The sequence below is a fragment of the Nicotiana tabacum genome, chromosome 13 (assembly GCF_000715075.1).
Source record: "Nicotiana tabacum cultivar K326 chromosome 13, ASM71507v2, whole genome shotgun sequence".
NCBI lineage: Eukaryota > Viridiplantae > Streptophyta > Magnoliopsida > Solanales > Solanaceae > Nicotiana > Nicotiana tabacum.
In genome coordinates, this window is record NC_134092.1 from 130,807,951 (window position 1) to 130,824,865 (window position 16,915).

A 16,915-nucleotide genomic window follows, 5' to 3' on the forward strand; every position below is an offset into this window, starting at 1 on the left:
GCTCATGACTTTCATTCTGAACGTTGTGAGCTCAGTACATATTCAATATAGACTTGGGTTTGATGCCCCCGAGTCTTAGCATAGATTACTCAGTATGCCATATACAGTTGAAATTTCAATATTCATAATCAGTTCAAGAATACATGTCTCAGTCTAGTCCCATTCAGTATGTCAGTATTATGTAACCCAGTATGATCCAGTATTCTAGTATCATGTAACTCAATGTGATTCAGTATTCCACTATCATGTATTGCAGTATGATTTTCAGTTTTTGATTTTAAATTTCCTGAATGTTGAACACCTGTATTTGGGCTTGAGGCCGTAGTTTATGCTTTATGCATGTTTGGGCCTGAGGCCATAGTTATGTATATGTACACTTGGGTCCGAGGCCGTAGCTTGTGCACATATATATATTGGGTCCGAGGTCGTAGCGTTTTCAGATAAACAGGTTGTTCATCATTCAGAAGAGGAAGTATTCATATCCTTACTTCCTTTATCATTTTAGTTATCAGTTATCAGTTATCAGTTGTCGTTTGAGTTTCAGTTTAAATAGTTATCATTTCAGTTATCAATTATCAATTCTCAGTTATCAGCTTAGTTTCAGTTTCAACATTTTTAATTCTTTCTTTCAGTTGCTTTACATACCAGTGCAATTCAAATGTACTGACGTCCCTTTTGCCCGGGGCCTGCATCTCACGATGCAGATAATGATTTACAGGTTGATGATTCAGAGCGCTAGGATTCTTATACCAGCTATTTGGTGATCCCCAGTTCCTTCGGGGCATTATCATTACTTTACAGCATTTCAGTATTTACAGATAGTCAGTGATTTCAGTACTTCAATAGAAGCTTTATAGACAAAAGTAACAGTTAGACAGAGTCACAGGCTTTTCATATTAAGCTATGTTGGCTACAAATATGTTTCAGAATTGTATTAGTATTTCCGCACTTTGATTTATATCATCCAGACTTTCAGTATATCAGCATGTGTTAGTTTATCTTCCGCATTCAGTATGTTATAATACCACATATTGATTCAACCAGCCAGTTGGTTCGCTCGGTCATATGTAGTCAGGCACCGAGTGCCGTGTTACATCCATGCCCAGGTTCGGGGCATGACATATATATATAACAAAACACACTTAGATCGGGATAAAAATCTGTTGCTGAAAAAAAAATTCGCCGGAAAAAATGGTGTTCGAGAAATTCCGACGACTACCATTTTATGTCGCCTGTGAGAAAAACAAAAATAAAGATAATGAAATAACCAAAAAAAAATTAGAATAATAAGAAATAAGAAAAAAGGATAAGAAAAAGAAGAAAGAATAAAAAAAAAAAGTAGTAAAAATACATGTGGGGGTGCGTGTAGTTCACCACTTGCCAAGTTGCCTAGTTTTAGAGTGATATTTATTCCATTTAAAAAAGGTTTAGGGGGTAATAGGATTCCTGCAAAGATAAAGTTTGTAGTTGGAAATCCAGGTATAGGTCAGGGGGGTACTTATGCATTTTCCCTATACACTATTATACAAGATTATACATAATTATACAAAAAACTGACTTCATCTTCTTCCTTGCGTTTTTTCTGAAATTTAACTCAAATCTTGCTCAAATCTACTCCAAATCGCTTCAAATTTAATTTTTGAACTCCTTTTGATATTTTCAATCAATTGGAACAGCACCCAATCCAAACAACTAACAAACTCAAAAAATCTTATTTTTGAAAGCAAAACTTTGAATGACCTTCAATGGTGGAATGTTGAATCTTCAATTTTTTTTACATTGCAACCAGGTGACACAGGGAAGAAGCAGTAATGTCGGATGGCCCCTGAAAGCATATGTAGAAGATGTGAGAAGAAAAGAGAGTGAAAGCAATGGTTGTGAGAACATAGATTTAACTCCATAGTTTTTAGAAGCAATGGTTATAAGAAAACATATTTTGAATTTGCTAGTGCTTTCAAAATATGTACAATATGGGTTAGGTCGGGTAAAACTTAAAAATATGGGTCATTTTTTGTTATGGTGTGAAGTCAAGTGTATTTTCTTGTAATTTATATGCCTACAAATGTCCCCTACTCCAAGATTTATCAGACATAAACTTTGACTTAGAAGTGGTAAATCCTTGAAGTACCACTAGAGAATCAAATATTAGCATCGATGTTCCAGCAATCAATTTATAGTTCATAAATAGATAATATGAATAAGAATAAGGCTAAACAACAATGACTGCACTTGCTTTTTATGTGTAGTTATCTTACTATATCTACGTGGCCTTTGTAATCCATATGGAACTTGATTTGCAATCTTTATTCTTGGCAAAGAAATCCCTTTTTTTGACTCTAATAAGTTTGACGTGATTACTAGATATTTAGGAGGCAACTATAATTCCTCGAATCCTATTTCATGTTGGGAATGAAATCCTGTTGTCGCCTTAACAGTTGATCCCACATCGCCCAACAAATTTTAACGCCACATCTCGATAGCTATATAAATCCGTATGCATTCCCTTTACGAACATCAATTGCAACATTTGCCAGCTACTTCAGTGTCTACTTTTGACGACTTGGAAGCATTGACGCGAAGGTAATTTCTTCTTATTTTCTTGTGCTTTCTTTATTCTATTGTCCTTTTTTGTAGGCGAAGAAGAGAAAGGTCATTGAGTGCCAAGTTGACAGGCAACTCCATGACGTCACATCGAAGGATAAATCTGTAACAACTTATAGACGGTTAAATCCACGACAATCTATAGACGGGCGGATCTTGCAACAACTTATAGACAAATCAATTTGCAATAACTTATAGACGGATAAATCCATAACAACTTATAGACGGACAAATCTCAATCATCATATACATGGACAAATTCACATCAGCATACAGCTAGCCAAATTCACATCAACATATAGATGGATAAATCCATACCAACATATAGATGGATAAATCCATACCAACATATTGACGGACAAATTCACATCAACATATAGACGGACAAATCCTCATCAACATATAGATGGATAAATCCATATCAACATATAGATGGACAAATTCCCATCACCATATAGACGGACAAATCCACATCAACACATAGACGGGCAAATCCACATCAACATATAGACAGACAAATCCACATCAACATATAGACGGATAAATCCATACCAACATATAGAAGATTAAACCCCACGATGACGTATAGGAGAAAAAAAATTCTTAATCGCATAGAAACTTGCCTAAAGCACAAAGGACTAGAATCTTCTCCTTTTGTCAATTGTCGTTGGTTTAATATTTACTAATCTCCTCTTTTTTCTTATGCGGTTTCGAAAAGATGGTTCACTTCAGAGACTACACATCTCCATCCTCCAAGCGCAAGTATCTTATAGTCGGCGCTAAGAATGGAGGGGCTATAACCAAGCTGTTGACTTATCCTCCACTAGTTGGTCGATATGTAAATTTGTTGCCACCTCTGCAAAATTCCCTCCATATGGTAGATTGGACTTCAGAGCGCAACCAAAAGCCTACAAAAATATGGTCCCTTCAGACTCCTTACCAGCGAAAACTCAATATCGTGATTACCCTTCCTTGCCTAAGACGATGTATAATTGAAAGAGAGATATGTTGGGGAGATACTTTGAGAATTGACGGGGAATATCATCATATCCCGGGATATTGGGAATGGGCTGAGGACATACTTGGCCGAAGTCAACGGGCTTTGGAGATAGCAAAAATTTATGATGCCGTCTATGCTTCTTTATTTACATATGATCGAAATTCAAACATCTCGCAAGCATTTCTTGAAGTTTGGTGTCCCACAACAAATACCTTAATTACATCAGTTGGAGAACTATCAATATCTCTTCGGGATTTACATAGCATTGGCAGTTTACCTATTGGATGTTCTCCCTACGAAGAAGTTGTGCCTGAAACTATCGAACTTACTGTTAATGAGAAGAATAAAATATTTACTCCTCGAGCTTGTGGATACCTATTTACTGCCTTTAACCATCTTCAAGAAGGGGAGAGTCATGATCCAAAGGTCTCATTTAGCAAGTGGATTGAATTTTGGTGCAAGAGTGACTTGAGAAATAAACCTGCTCCAGCAAGGAAAGAGAAAAAATCTACCCGTTTTAGGTCAACGCACAATCCCACTGGAGCTATACCAGAAGTACTCGCATGGTCTAGCAAGGATGACACGATGTTTGCTAACTTTGGGGTTCGATACGAAAAGAGAGAAGACACGTGTCTGGCGGCGTTCTTATCTTATTGGTTGTGTGCATTTGTATTTCCCTCTCAAGATGGTGATTTTATCCGACCCGAGACCTTTAAAACAGCGAGCATGATGGCATATGGATGGAAATTCAGCCTAGCAATCCCAGTTCTAGCGAGCATCTACCATGTTTTGAACAAGATCTCCAAGTCCTCGCAGCTCGAGCATATCAAAATCTCTTTTCCCATTCATTATGTATACGGTTGGTTTGCTCACTACTTCAGGACACACTATGGGCTTCCAAAAGGATTGTATGTTCCATTGATGGTGGCGTACTCTAGGGAACGGGCTGCAAGGTATTTGGATGATACAAATGCAAGAAAATGCATCCATCAAGCGGATAATGCGTCTTGGACTTCTACTATGCCGGAGGGGTCCGAACCTTACTATTTTGAGGATAATGATAAAGCATCGGAACCGAAAGTCAATTATTTTATGAGCATCCATTTTAATTTTCTTCCTTTGAGGTGCGGGAACTCTTTCATTCTTGAACCATATAGTCCTCATAGATTCAGTCGTCAATTTGGATTTTATCAGACCAGTCCTGGTATTTTGGAAAATGACCTTCGTAGCGTCTCATTAGAAGAAGGACTCAGATTCTGGCGAATTTGTGTGTCACATAATTCCACCCACGCGAGGGAGACCTTTCCCCCAGCTATATCTACGGCAAAAAAGTTATTTTTGTCAGAGTACAGATCCTGGTGGACAAGAGTACATAGAAACTTTCTTGAAGATCATTTAGAATCTTTGGTGACTTTTGTTGGGCCAATCACCGTTGCGCCTTTAGAGATTACGCCTCAAGAGCGTAACAAGGAGGACAAACCTCCTACTTTGAAATCCAAAGTGGTTGCACCACGAGACGTCAAAGGACCTCCATATAAAGAAGTTTGTAAAAAGAAGGGACCTTCTCAAGCTCACCAAATCCATGGGGGTCCTTTACATTAGGCATAGTTGTCCCTACCTCCAATAAACGCCCACCCCAAAATGAGAAACTTCAAGCGGGTGAAGCCACGTTCAAACAAACATGGAGATGCTTATTTGGGTGTAGTCGAGATTACTGACAGCATCGGCAGTGCTTCAAGGACTTTGACGGCAATCAAAGAGGTAACGATTAAAACTTTCATATTATCTTATAATATCCGAGTAATTTTACTAACTGTATATTCTTTTACATGTAGCCAAATGGTGTTCATATTTCAATGGCGTCACACCAGAGCAAGTCACAAGGTAGTAGTGAATCCGTGGCAGAGCCAGATTCGAGGAAATCACTTCCAATACCTAAGTCAGACCTAAAGGCGACTTCCTTTCCTAGTCTTGGAGAAAAACCGGGGCCTAATTTTCATCAACAATCAACACCAACAATGTCTATCTTTGATGGAAGAAAGGTTATCTTGACTCTTCGCAAGGATTACATTTCGAATGCCTGGGCTAAAATTCAGGCCAAACTCAAGGATGCTACCACATACAATGCATCTTCTCTTCAATTCGCGATCCAAGTGATTCTCGAGGACATGGATGGAAAGGGTGTGGATATTTCCCCTCTAAAAGACCTTTTGATGTCTTTGTTCGAGCTTGCCATTTCATATGACCAGGAACGATCAGCTCTTTCTGACAAGGTTATGGATGTTGAAAAATCTGAGTCATTTTTTAAATGCCAAGGAACATTTTGATCTTGTCTTGATTGAGAAAGGGGATAAGGTCGAGAAATTGTCTACCACCAGTCAGTCTCTCAAAGAGGCCAAGGAGAATGTGAAACAATTAAGAGCTCTTCGAATTATTGCCAAGAAAGAGGTTAAAGAGATTGAATCTAAAGTCTCATTTGCTGAAGAGGAGTACCGTAGATGTTCTGATGTTTCCTTGACAACTGTTGATGACTTGGTCGATGTGAAGATGAAAAAACAGCACTTAGAGGCCAACCTTAAGGACTTAGTCAATTACAAGTTATGTTTAGATTAGCCTATATAGAGTATTTTATTTGCCTCTAATTTTTTTCTTGCATTTAGTTAACTAGCGAGTATCCTTGAAACTGAAAACTCCACCCGTTTTACTTTACATTGCACACTTTTTTATTGATATTTCTCCTTCCTTCTTTTTTTTCTCTTTTTGATCAGTACCAATAGTTGATTGCTTAGAATGATGCGTTGACATTTACGTAACAAAACTTGGCTTTCTTTGAGACAACATTTTAAAACCCACTTTATATTGTATCGTGCTGTCAATTCCAGATTTGCGCAATCTCACCAAAAAAATTATATCTTGGTGTAGGAACGTTAAAATAATGAACCGTTTGATTTATTAAAAGCTAGACTTCAAGATTTAGAACATATCCAAAATTATCAACCAAACAACTTCAGAATCGTCCCAATAATATTTTGAAATTAACTTTATATTGCACCAGGCTATCAATTCCAAATTTGCGCAGTCTCACCAAAAAATTCATATCTTGGTGTAGGAATGTCAAAATTACAAACCGTTTGATTTATTGAAAACTAAAATAGAACATATCCAAAATTCTCAATCAAACAACTTCAGAATTATTCCAGATAATATTTTGAAATCAACTTTATATTGCAACACGCTCTCAATTCTAGATTTGCGCAGTCTCACCAAAAAATTTATATCTTGGTGTAGAAACGTCGAATTACAAACCGTTTGATTTTTTGGAAACCCAGCTTTGAAATTTAAATCATATCCAAAATGCAAAATTTAATGCCTTAAGTATAGTTTCAGATAATATTCCAAATTCAACGTAAAATTTTGACACGCTAACGATTTCAGATTGCGCGACTTCACCAAAACTTTTGTATCTTGGTATGGAAGCCTCGAGATCAGAAGATGTATTACTTGCCATCAATTGAAATTTAAGAGCTATATTCTCACAAATATCTTGGGTTCAAGTCTCACTGAATTTGAAACATTGTGCCAAACAATCTTTTCTTTATACTTGTGTTTTCTTTTGACGCCTCTCTTCTCTTCCTGCCCCCTTTTTTAAGGAAGAGGGTGGGCTTGGAGACCTACAAACTTGAAGGTTTGGCGAACCTAAAGACATAGAGAATCCCTGGACTTCAATACAGGGACTTCAACTTGAGTACAGACGGACTTGAAGATATCAATTTACCATGGAGGGTTGCCCCTTTTAAATCAAATGAGATCAAAGTTCCACAAGAGGATGACATTTCAGCTTGATTTTGCATTCCTCCATACTTCACTCGGACAACAATTGGGGAAATATGTATCTTTTGAACTTTTGCGACTGGACTTAGAATGAAACTCTAAGCTGCCTACGTACCTCGGTGAAGAGGATCAAGTCATACCGTAGTTCAGACTGGGTAATTTTTTTTTCACGTCCTAACTTTTGCCTAGGCTGCCTCTTTCGAGATTTTTAACCTAGCGGACTTTTGTTTTTGCAGGGGCCGTACACAGTTTAGACTCATGAGGTCTAGGAGCGTCATGACTTGCAGTTTAGGCTCGTACATTAAGGAGCATGGCACCTTCAAGGATGATACTTCTTCAAGAACTTTCCATTGATAGGGCCGATTCTCATGCCATCTGCATCAACCAGCTTGTAAGCCCCACTTGAGTAAGCTTCTTGTACGACATATGGCCCATCCCATTTTGAAGTGAACTTCCCTACAGGTTTATGGGAAGTAATTATGGGTCTTCGAACGACAAGGACTTGATCTCCTACTTGAAAGGATCTCGGGCGAACTCTTTTATTGAAGGCGTGAGACAATTGAGCTTGATAACATTCAAAACTCTGTTGAGCTTCCAACCTTTTCCCATCAAGAGACTTCAACGCTACTAATCGCATTTTCTTCATCAATGATGCCCTCTTGAATAGCTAATCTTAATGAAGGTATTTGACGCTCGAGTGGCAAGACGACTTCAACTCCATAAACGAGTGCATAAGGGGTCGCTTGTGTTGGCGTGCGATGAGTTGTCCCATATGCCCATAGAGCGTCTTCCATATGATCGTTCCAATCTCATTTGGATTTGGAGACGACTTTCTTCAATAAGTTCCATAGAGTTTTGTTGAACGCCTCAGCTAGACCATTGGCGGCATCATTATACATCGAAGAGTTACGTTTCTTGAAGCCAAAGAGATCATATTGTTCATCAACCTATTATCAAATGGCTTTCCATTATCCGTTATTATGTAACGAGGAATGCCAAAGCGATAAATAATGTTTACTCGGATGAAACTTGCAACATTTTCCTTCTTTACTTCCTTAAGAGCAACAACTTCAGCCTATTTTGAGAAGTAGTAAGTTGCAGCCAAGATGTATAGGTGCCCACCAGAGGACTTTGGCAGTGGTCCAACAACATCCAATCCCCAAGTATCAAATGGCCAGGATGCAACAGTCGGGTGCAACACTTCAGGAGGTTGATGAATAACGTTCGCATGGAATTGACAAGCCTTGCATCTTCGAGCGTAGTCCAAGTAATATTTTGCCATCGTTGGCCAATAATATCCCATCCTTTTTATATGGAAATGGAACTTTGGTCCATACTGGTGTGACCCACATACCCCAGAATGCGCTTTTTGCAAAGCTTGGAGTGTTTCATCTTCCCATAGCACAACTAGTCAATAATGGGTTGTCGCCATTCTTCTTTCTCGACTTCAGAAATAGCGACAAGATGCTTGAGTTCATTTTCTTCACCTTCAGCCTCATTTGGCGGCGGTACTACTGATTGCAGCCAACTCTGCACCACTAATAAGTAGCGAGAGAGGGTCGCAATAGCTTTTACCCGATTTTGGGTCGGGATCGATTTCCATAGAGAGCTAGAATTGGATTTGAGTATCTATTTAGGTTGGGATTGCGTATTGGTTCCAAATTGCACTTCTATTCATTTTTGGGGTTTCTTTTATAATTCTACTATTATCAAACTACAAATTATAATTGTAACTAGATTAAGCTAAGAGTAAAATGCTACAAGTTGTTCAAATATTCTCAAAGGCACTAGGGTAGTGACTTTCACATAGGTGGTCAATTGACGGGTAATTGCGTCTAATACACGATTGACATGATTGAGGAATATGTTATAACCTTTGCTCATTATTACCCACTCTCACACCTCTCGGTAGAAAGAATGATTTTTCCCAATTGACTTTCTCAAGACCAATTGGGTATGCATATTTGCTCAAGCAACTAGGTTTCAAGTCGGGTATTACTCTCTCGAGGTTTAACCCTTTAATTGAGACTATCAATTCTCTTGAGTCCATCCCAATTCCTTGTTAGATCAATTTCGGAGACTTAGGCTCTCTTTCTCAAGAAGAGCCCAAGTCAACTTAGCTCAAACTAGTGTTTGCAATCACTAATTCAGTAATTAAACCATGAAAGTGACCCAAATAGCAAACACCCATAGTCAATCTATCCCTAAATTGCAACACCCATCAATTACCCACACTAGGGTTGAGCCACAACACTAGCTACTGGGACTAGCTACTCATACTTGAAGAGAAAAACAGAGAAGTAGATGAAGATGAACACATATTAATTAATTGCTAAGCTAAATACAAAGATTCAATGATAAAAAGTAAGTAAAAATGCCCAAAATGGCTACAAGATACGTTCCCACGAGCGCATCAGCTATTCTGAAATGTCTGATACCTTAAAAATGGAAAAAGGATCTATTTATACTAAGCTGGAAAATTTGGACAAAAATGCCCCTGCGGGGTTAGTGTGGACCACACAAAATGGCGTGTGGCCGCACTAGGCTCTTGAACTTGCAAACTCGGCTCTCTGTACTCAGGCTCTGCGGACCGCACAGAATGGTAGTGCGACCGCATTGCCTTCAGTGCGGACCGCAAAAAACCTTCTGCGGCCGCACTACCTTAATGCCCGAAATTCCAACTCTCTGAATCTCCCTAGTGCGGACCGCACAAAGTGTAGTGCGGCTACATTAGGCCTCTTTTTCCTAAGTTTGTCTTGTCTTTGATACTTGTGCAAGTTTCACTCCTTTTGAGCTGATCTTTGACATCTTGTCACTTTGTTGATCAAACCTACAATCAAGTACAACTTATGAGTCTTTTGAGACTATTTTGTATGAATTTATAATCAAAGCGTAAGCAAGATGGAGTATAAAATGCGTCAAAATCCCTAGTTATCAACTCCCCCAAACTTAAGCTTTTGCTTGTCCTCAAGCAAACAAAATAAGACCACCCCTTAAGGGAAAATCCAAGAAATTTTCAGCTGTCCTAAAGCAACCTCAACTAGCATCAATTGGGACTAACAATTGCCCCCAACGCATATGAGTCATTAATAACATTTAACCTTTGAAACATCATGGATTAAGTGTGACACAAGAGCATCAAGAGTTGACTCAACATATCAAAGAACTCTTTCAATTACTTTGGTCATTGTGGAACCCAAATTCACACATCCTCAACTCTCTCTAAGCAAACCTCACCTTTAGAATATTGGCACGCAAAATGAGGTTAATGGAAATTCACTCATCTCTCTCAAGAAAAAGTCACAAGTCCGGCTCTAGGTACCATATGCTTGCCCCTTATGTGAGTATCCACTAATGTAAGCTTCATTTAACTCAAGATCATATAGGGCTTTTGTGGAGACATTATGAAGGCTTTTGGTTCAGGGTAGGACATGTTTTGGTCTAAGTAGGTTCAATCTTTCCTTAAGCACTTCATTTGATTCATTTGGCATAATTCACTTGACTCTTTGAGTCATTTCACTTATTTCTAAGGGGTTAGAGAGACACAATGTCACTCTTTCTTATGTATTTCAAACCTTTTCAGCTTTTTCAACTTTCCACACCTTTCATTCTTTGCTTTTTCTTGAATCCCTTTTTATTCTTTTTCACTTTGAACATTCTTTTTGTCTTTTTGCTTTTCTTTCTTTTTCATTGCCTTTCCTTTTCTTCATTTTTGTGCTCTTTTACCACTTTGTTGCAATCGTCATCTCTCCCCCCAAACTTATACTTTTGACATGTGCTAAAAGAAAGATCGGGTTCCAAGAGAGGGTATCTTTTAGAACAAGTATAGGCTTGTACAATGGTTCTTGAAAGAAAGAGGTCTAAGGCTCAAAAGGGTTGACTAGGGATCATATCATTTGTAGGCTATGGAATTGTTCAAACTATCATTTGGATCAAGGAGAGCCTATAATCATGTCTCAAATCAAAATTCACTTAAGATTTCGCCTCAACAAACATTCAGGGCAAGTTCTAGACCAATGGCTTGGGACTTGGATTTGCAATTCAATTACTCACCACACAAGCTAAGGGTTTGCTAAAGACATAGAGTCTGAGGCCCACAACGACCTTAGATACGATTTGAGCACACAATGGTCCCGGAAAACCACTTGATGATTATCGATCAACACAAGAGTCTCAAGGTCACGACTTTTACCATCCTAAACACAACAATTTATTTTTGACCATGAGATCAAAGGCAAATGTGTTAGGCCCAAGTGAAGCTTTGCTTGAGGCACCCTTAACTACTAGCTACTAAAAACAAAAAAAGAAAAACGGACTCAAACCCTTAAGAAGGTTGTCATGCTATCCATCATTGGGAAGAGCCACCCGGTTCACACAACACTCCACCTTTGAAAAGAATCGTGGCATTAAGAAAATCAAAGGCTTATTGAAAATGTGCAAAACAAAACAAAAAGCGACGAACATAAATAAGAGGCTAAGAACGAAAAATTTGCGGAAAATAGAATGAATATATACAAGATGGGATTTGAATATACATTAGATGGGATTGTCACACCTCCTTTTTTACACACCTGAAGGGTATAGATAGGGAGTTTTTCAAATTTAAGTGACATTATTCGAAATGAGATTATTTATTTATCAGAGTTGCCACTTAGAATATTTTAAATGGCGTCCCAAGTCACCGATTTATTTTAAAATCCCAAATCGAGGAAATTCGACTTTCCCTTTGAAGTCTACGAACCAGAAATTCTAAGTAAGGAATTCTGTTAACCCGGGAGAAGGTGTTAGACATTCCAAAGTTCCGTGGTTCTAGCATAGTCGCTTAAACCGTTATAATTGGCATATTATCTGATTTTAATACATGTTTTAGCCTATGGTATATTTTAAACTTATTAACTGCTTTTAATCATTTTAGGAAGATTCAACGTTATTTAAAACACGCCTTGAACCACGCCACATAAAATGCACCCGCGATTCACGACATATTTTATTTAACGTTGTTGAGAATTGGAGTTGGGTCACATGAAATGCACACCCGAGTTTAAGGAAATTAAATTAAAATAGCGCGCCTAATGCAACTACGCAATTTCAAGTTAATAACAAGGTTTGCGAGGGACATGAAAAATTCGACTGATGGCACACCTCGATTTCTAAAGGGTTGAAATTAATTACATGAGGGCCATGGTTATGGAAATTATTGTAGAAGAAATAAGCTAGATAACAATCCAAAACCCAATTTAATCTTAATATCCCCCAAAATCCCTTTCCTCCAATTTAATGCCGTAAACAATTAATTGTTCAACTTTTCAAACCTTACTATTCTTATTTCTTAATTTGCTCCATTAACCTGACAAATCGTTTCACAAACAGAACGAATATAATATATTAACCTCAAACAATTAACATCCAAACTAATCAGTGAGCTAAATGAACTAAAAATAAGGAGAAAACATAAACAAAGCTTAATACCCACCTACGATAAATTAAACACATAAACAAACAAAGCTTTTAAATAAGAAGAAAACAACTAAAACAAATTTAATATTAACAGCCACGGAACAAATAGATCTAAAATAGCTACCAAACTAGTGAGTTAAGAAAAAAACAAAATAAAATTGAAAGTATAAGGATCTTGTGGAATGAAGCTTCAAAGGCATAGATTAAATAACAACAAAGAAGGGAAATATGGACCTTTTATAGCTTCCAATTCATCAACAACCTTCTGTTATTTACAGGTAGACAAAAAAATGCCGATGGAATTGAATGGAACAAACTGTCAACAAGACCACGCCGGAAACCTCGAACGAGCTCCACTGATTCAGCTTAATTTATCATTTATTGTCACATTCTTTACAACCATAGTTGACACTCCCAGATTGTATTCACAAAAATGAAAAAAAAAACGGGGAGGGGAAAGGTCGAAGACGACGGTTCAGGGAGTGGGGTTGTCGATTGCGGTGCCTAGCTTAAGTCCTAGGTCCTTCAGGCCAACTTTTTGGTTTTTTATTAGGTCCGCTCTTTTTCAATGGATTTATGTGTTATTTGTTTTTGTTCTTGCCAAAGTAAGAATGAGATGAAAATGGTGATTTTTTTTGTGTAAAACGACGGAAGGCTTAGAGTTTTAGGTGTAGGTATATGTAGGGATTATGTACTATTATATAGGGGTAGGGATTATGTTAGGGGTATGGGCCTAGAAATTATGGGTTTGGTAATTATGGACTAGGTCCAAAAATTAGGCCTAAAGATGGGTTGCTCGAGCCCAAGTTTTATTCTTTCCTTGGAAACAAGATTAAAATACGATCTCATTTATTAATTAGTCCTACCTAAGTAAAATAAATGTTAAAATAAGACAGACCGTTAAAATAAACTATTTATTTTTGGTATTTTTCAAGATTAAAAATGACTACAAAACATTAATGAAACAATTTTTGTAATTTTGGATTTTTCTTGAAATAAAATAAAGGAAAAGAGTAAAAATTAGTTGAAATAGCTATATTAGGCCTAGATTAAATATTTACATGCTAACATATGAAAAATCCTGGGGAAGGTCAAAAATCACATGTCTACAGCTGCCCCTCTTTGACTGGAAACGCGAAGAGTTTTCAGACAAATAATGACTACACAGGTTTTTTGACCCGATCCTAATTTAGGGAAACTGAAAGCTAAAAGAAAGGAGAATGTGACCGAGCTCTGGTATCTGAGCTGCCTACTTATCCTTGGCTATAAAGGAATCAGGCCACGTGTAGTTCAGAGATGAATGAGGTGATGGAGTATGCCGAGGTGGAGAGCCGATTGAGGTGCCGTTCTGTTGAGGTTCCGATCAGCAGTCCTGTTATTACATCAAAATCAAAAAAGAAAAAACTAACTAAACCTATCAGCTACGAGTTACAAGATTCTTATCCATGAGTCTTCTGAAGCTTGATCTTGAGTTTTGGTTGGTTCTTCATGCGGATTCTGATTTGAATCTTGATACTTGTTAGCTGCAGGTGTTGGTTCAATCTTCTTCCAACTTCTCCGATCAAGGTGGGACATGCAAAGCTTGTGACTTCAATTATGTCTTGAGCAGTCCACATCTTTTCTCCGCTTCTGCACTTTTAGTTCGCTTCTTTTTCTTTTCTTCTTTTTTCTTTTATTTTGTATTGAGACTACTTCTTTTGGTCGTCTCGAACCCTGTGCCTCGAGGTAAAACCTGCTCAGACACAAAAACAAACAAACGAACAAAATTTTTCTGCCCCAGTTTTCACTAGGAATATTTCGTGAGTTATTGTAACAAAATTCTAAACTACTTCTTTATTGAAAGCAATAAAATCAGGATTGTGTATCCTTGAGAAAAGAGATTAGGGAGTGGAGCCCTATATCTATAATGAAATCAACTAGGGATTGGGGCCCTAAATTGGAAAGATTGCCAGGTTATGCTGGAATGATGACCGGGTTATGCCGGAAAAGAAAAGGTCATCGGGTTATGCCGGGGAGGTCCACAGGTTATGCCGGAAAAGTCATCGGGTTATGCCTAAAAAGAAAAGATCCTCGGGTTATGCCGGAGAGGTCTACGGGTTATGCCGGGAAAGTCATCGGGTTATGCTGAAAAAGAAAAGGTCCTCGGGTTATGCCGGGGAGTCCACGAGTTATGCGGGGAAAGGTCCTCGGTTATGCCGGGTAGGTCTACCAGTTATGCCGGGAAAGAATATCGGGTTATGCCGTAAAAGAAAAAGGTTCCCGGGTTATGCCAGAAAAGGTCATCGGGTTATGTCGGAAAAGAAAAAGGTCCTCGGATTATGCCCGGGAGGTCCACGGGTTATGCCGGGAAAGTCATCGTGTTATGCCAAAAAAGAAAAGGTCCTTGGGTTATGCCGGAGAGGTCCACGGGTTATGCTGAGAAAGGTCATCAGGTTATGCCGAAAAAAGAAAAGATCCTCGGGTATGCCAGGGAGGTCCATGGGTTATGCCGGGAAAGGTCCTCTGGTTATGCCGGGGAGGTCCATGAGTTATGCCGCAAAAGGTCATTGAGTTATGCCGAAAAAGAAAAGGTCCTCGGGTTATGCCGGGGAGGTCCACGGGTTATGCTGTGAAAGGTCATCGGGTTATGCCAGAAAAGAAAAAGGTCCCCGGGTTATGCCAGGGAGGTGCACGGGTTATGCCGGTAAAGGTCATCGGGTTATGCCGGAAAAGAAAAATGGTCCTCGGGTTATGCCGGGGTGGTCCACAGGTTATGCCGGGAAAGGTCATCGGGTTATGCCAGAAAAGAAAAAGGGTCCTCGGGTTATGCCGGGGAGGTCCACGAGTTATGCCGGAAAAGTCATCGGGTTATGCCGGGAAAGAAAAAGAAAGGTTCTCGGGTTATGCCGGGGAGGTCCACGGGTTATGCCGGGAAAGTCATCGTGTTATGCCAGAAAAGAAAAAAGTCCTCGGGTTATGCCGGGGAGGTCCACGGTTTATGCCAAGGAAGTTCATCGGGTTATGTCGGAAAAAAAAAAAAGTCCTCGAGTTATGCAGAGGAGGTCCACAGGTTATGCCGGAAAAGAAAAAAGTCCTCGGGTTATGGAGGGAGGTCCACGGGTTATGCCGGAAAAGTTCATCGGGTTATGCCGGAAAAGAAAAAAGTCCTCGGGTTATGCCGGGAAGGTCCACAGGTTATGCCAGGAAAGTTCATCGGGTTATGTCGGAGAAGGAAAAATTCCCCGGTTTATGCCGGGGAGGTCCATTTCATTGGGTTATGCCGGAGAAGAAAAAAGTCCTCGTGTTATGCCGGGGAGGTCCACGGGTTATGCTGGGATCAACTAGGGAGTGGAACCCTATAATGAAAAAGATTACCAGGTTATGCTGGCAGCGACTAGGAAATGGGACCCTATGTTGGAAAAGACGTAGCTAGAGATTGGAGGCCCTATGCTACCATGGTTTTGAATTTTTCTTCTTCTTCTTCCTTTTTTTTCATTTTCATCATTTTTCTTCTTCTTTTTTTTTCATAAATGAGTAAATGAGGGAAAGAATTTTGGAGGGGACTTCCCTTTTTGGATTGTTGCTGCAAAGCTATTTCTAGCCCTTGCGTAGTTTCTTTTTAGTTGCACCTGCTTCTTGCAAGGTTGCTTTTGGATTGCACCTGTTTCCTGTTTTCAGACAAAGAACAATTGTTAGTTTGAAACAGTGGTTGGTTTTGTGGCTTTGATTGTTTCAGTCACTTGATCTCGGCCCCGTTTCTTTGATGAAGATTTATATTGCAACTGGTCGTTTCCTGGGGATCGATTTTATTTTAGGCCCTGGAGAACCTCTGGTTTTTTCCATACTTTGCCATGACGGTTAGTCGGTGGAACTCAACCTTTTTGACTTTATTTTTCCTTCGTAGCCTTTCCTTTCTGACTTTTTTTTTCGGATCATCGGGGAACTTTTTGGCTCCTCAAACTTGCTGCAACGGCTAGTCGTGTGTGACTTACCTTTTCCAACTTTTTTTCGCCTTCGTAGGCCTTTCATTCCTGGCTTATTTCTTCC

At 38.9% G+C, this 16,915-nt stretch overlaps 1 long non-coding RNA gene across 1 annotated transcript; it reads right to left on the minus strand.

The window, feature by feature from the left end:
• Nucleotides 1-9,737: 9,737 nt before the first annotated feature.
• LOC142167944 (uncharacterized) lies at nt 9,738-13,737 on the minus strand. Its single transcript, XR_012698192.1, has 2 exons — nt 13,124-13,737; nt 9,738-10,262 (listed from the first exon to the last, which is right to left on the minus strand). It is a non-coding gene; the product is annotated as an uncharacterized LOC142167944 (long non-coding RNA).
• Nucleotides 13,738-16,915: the final 3,178 nt, after the last annotated feature.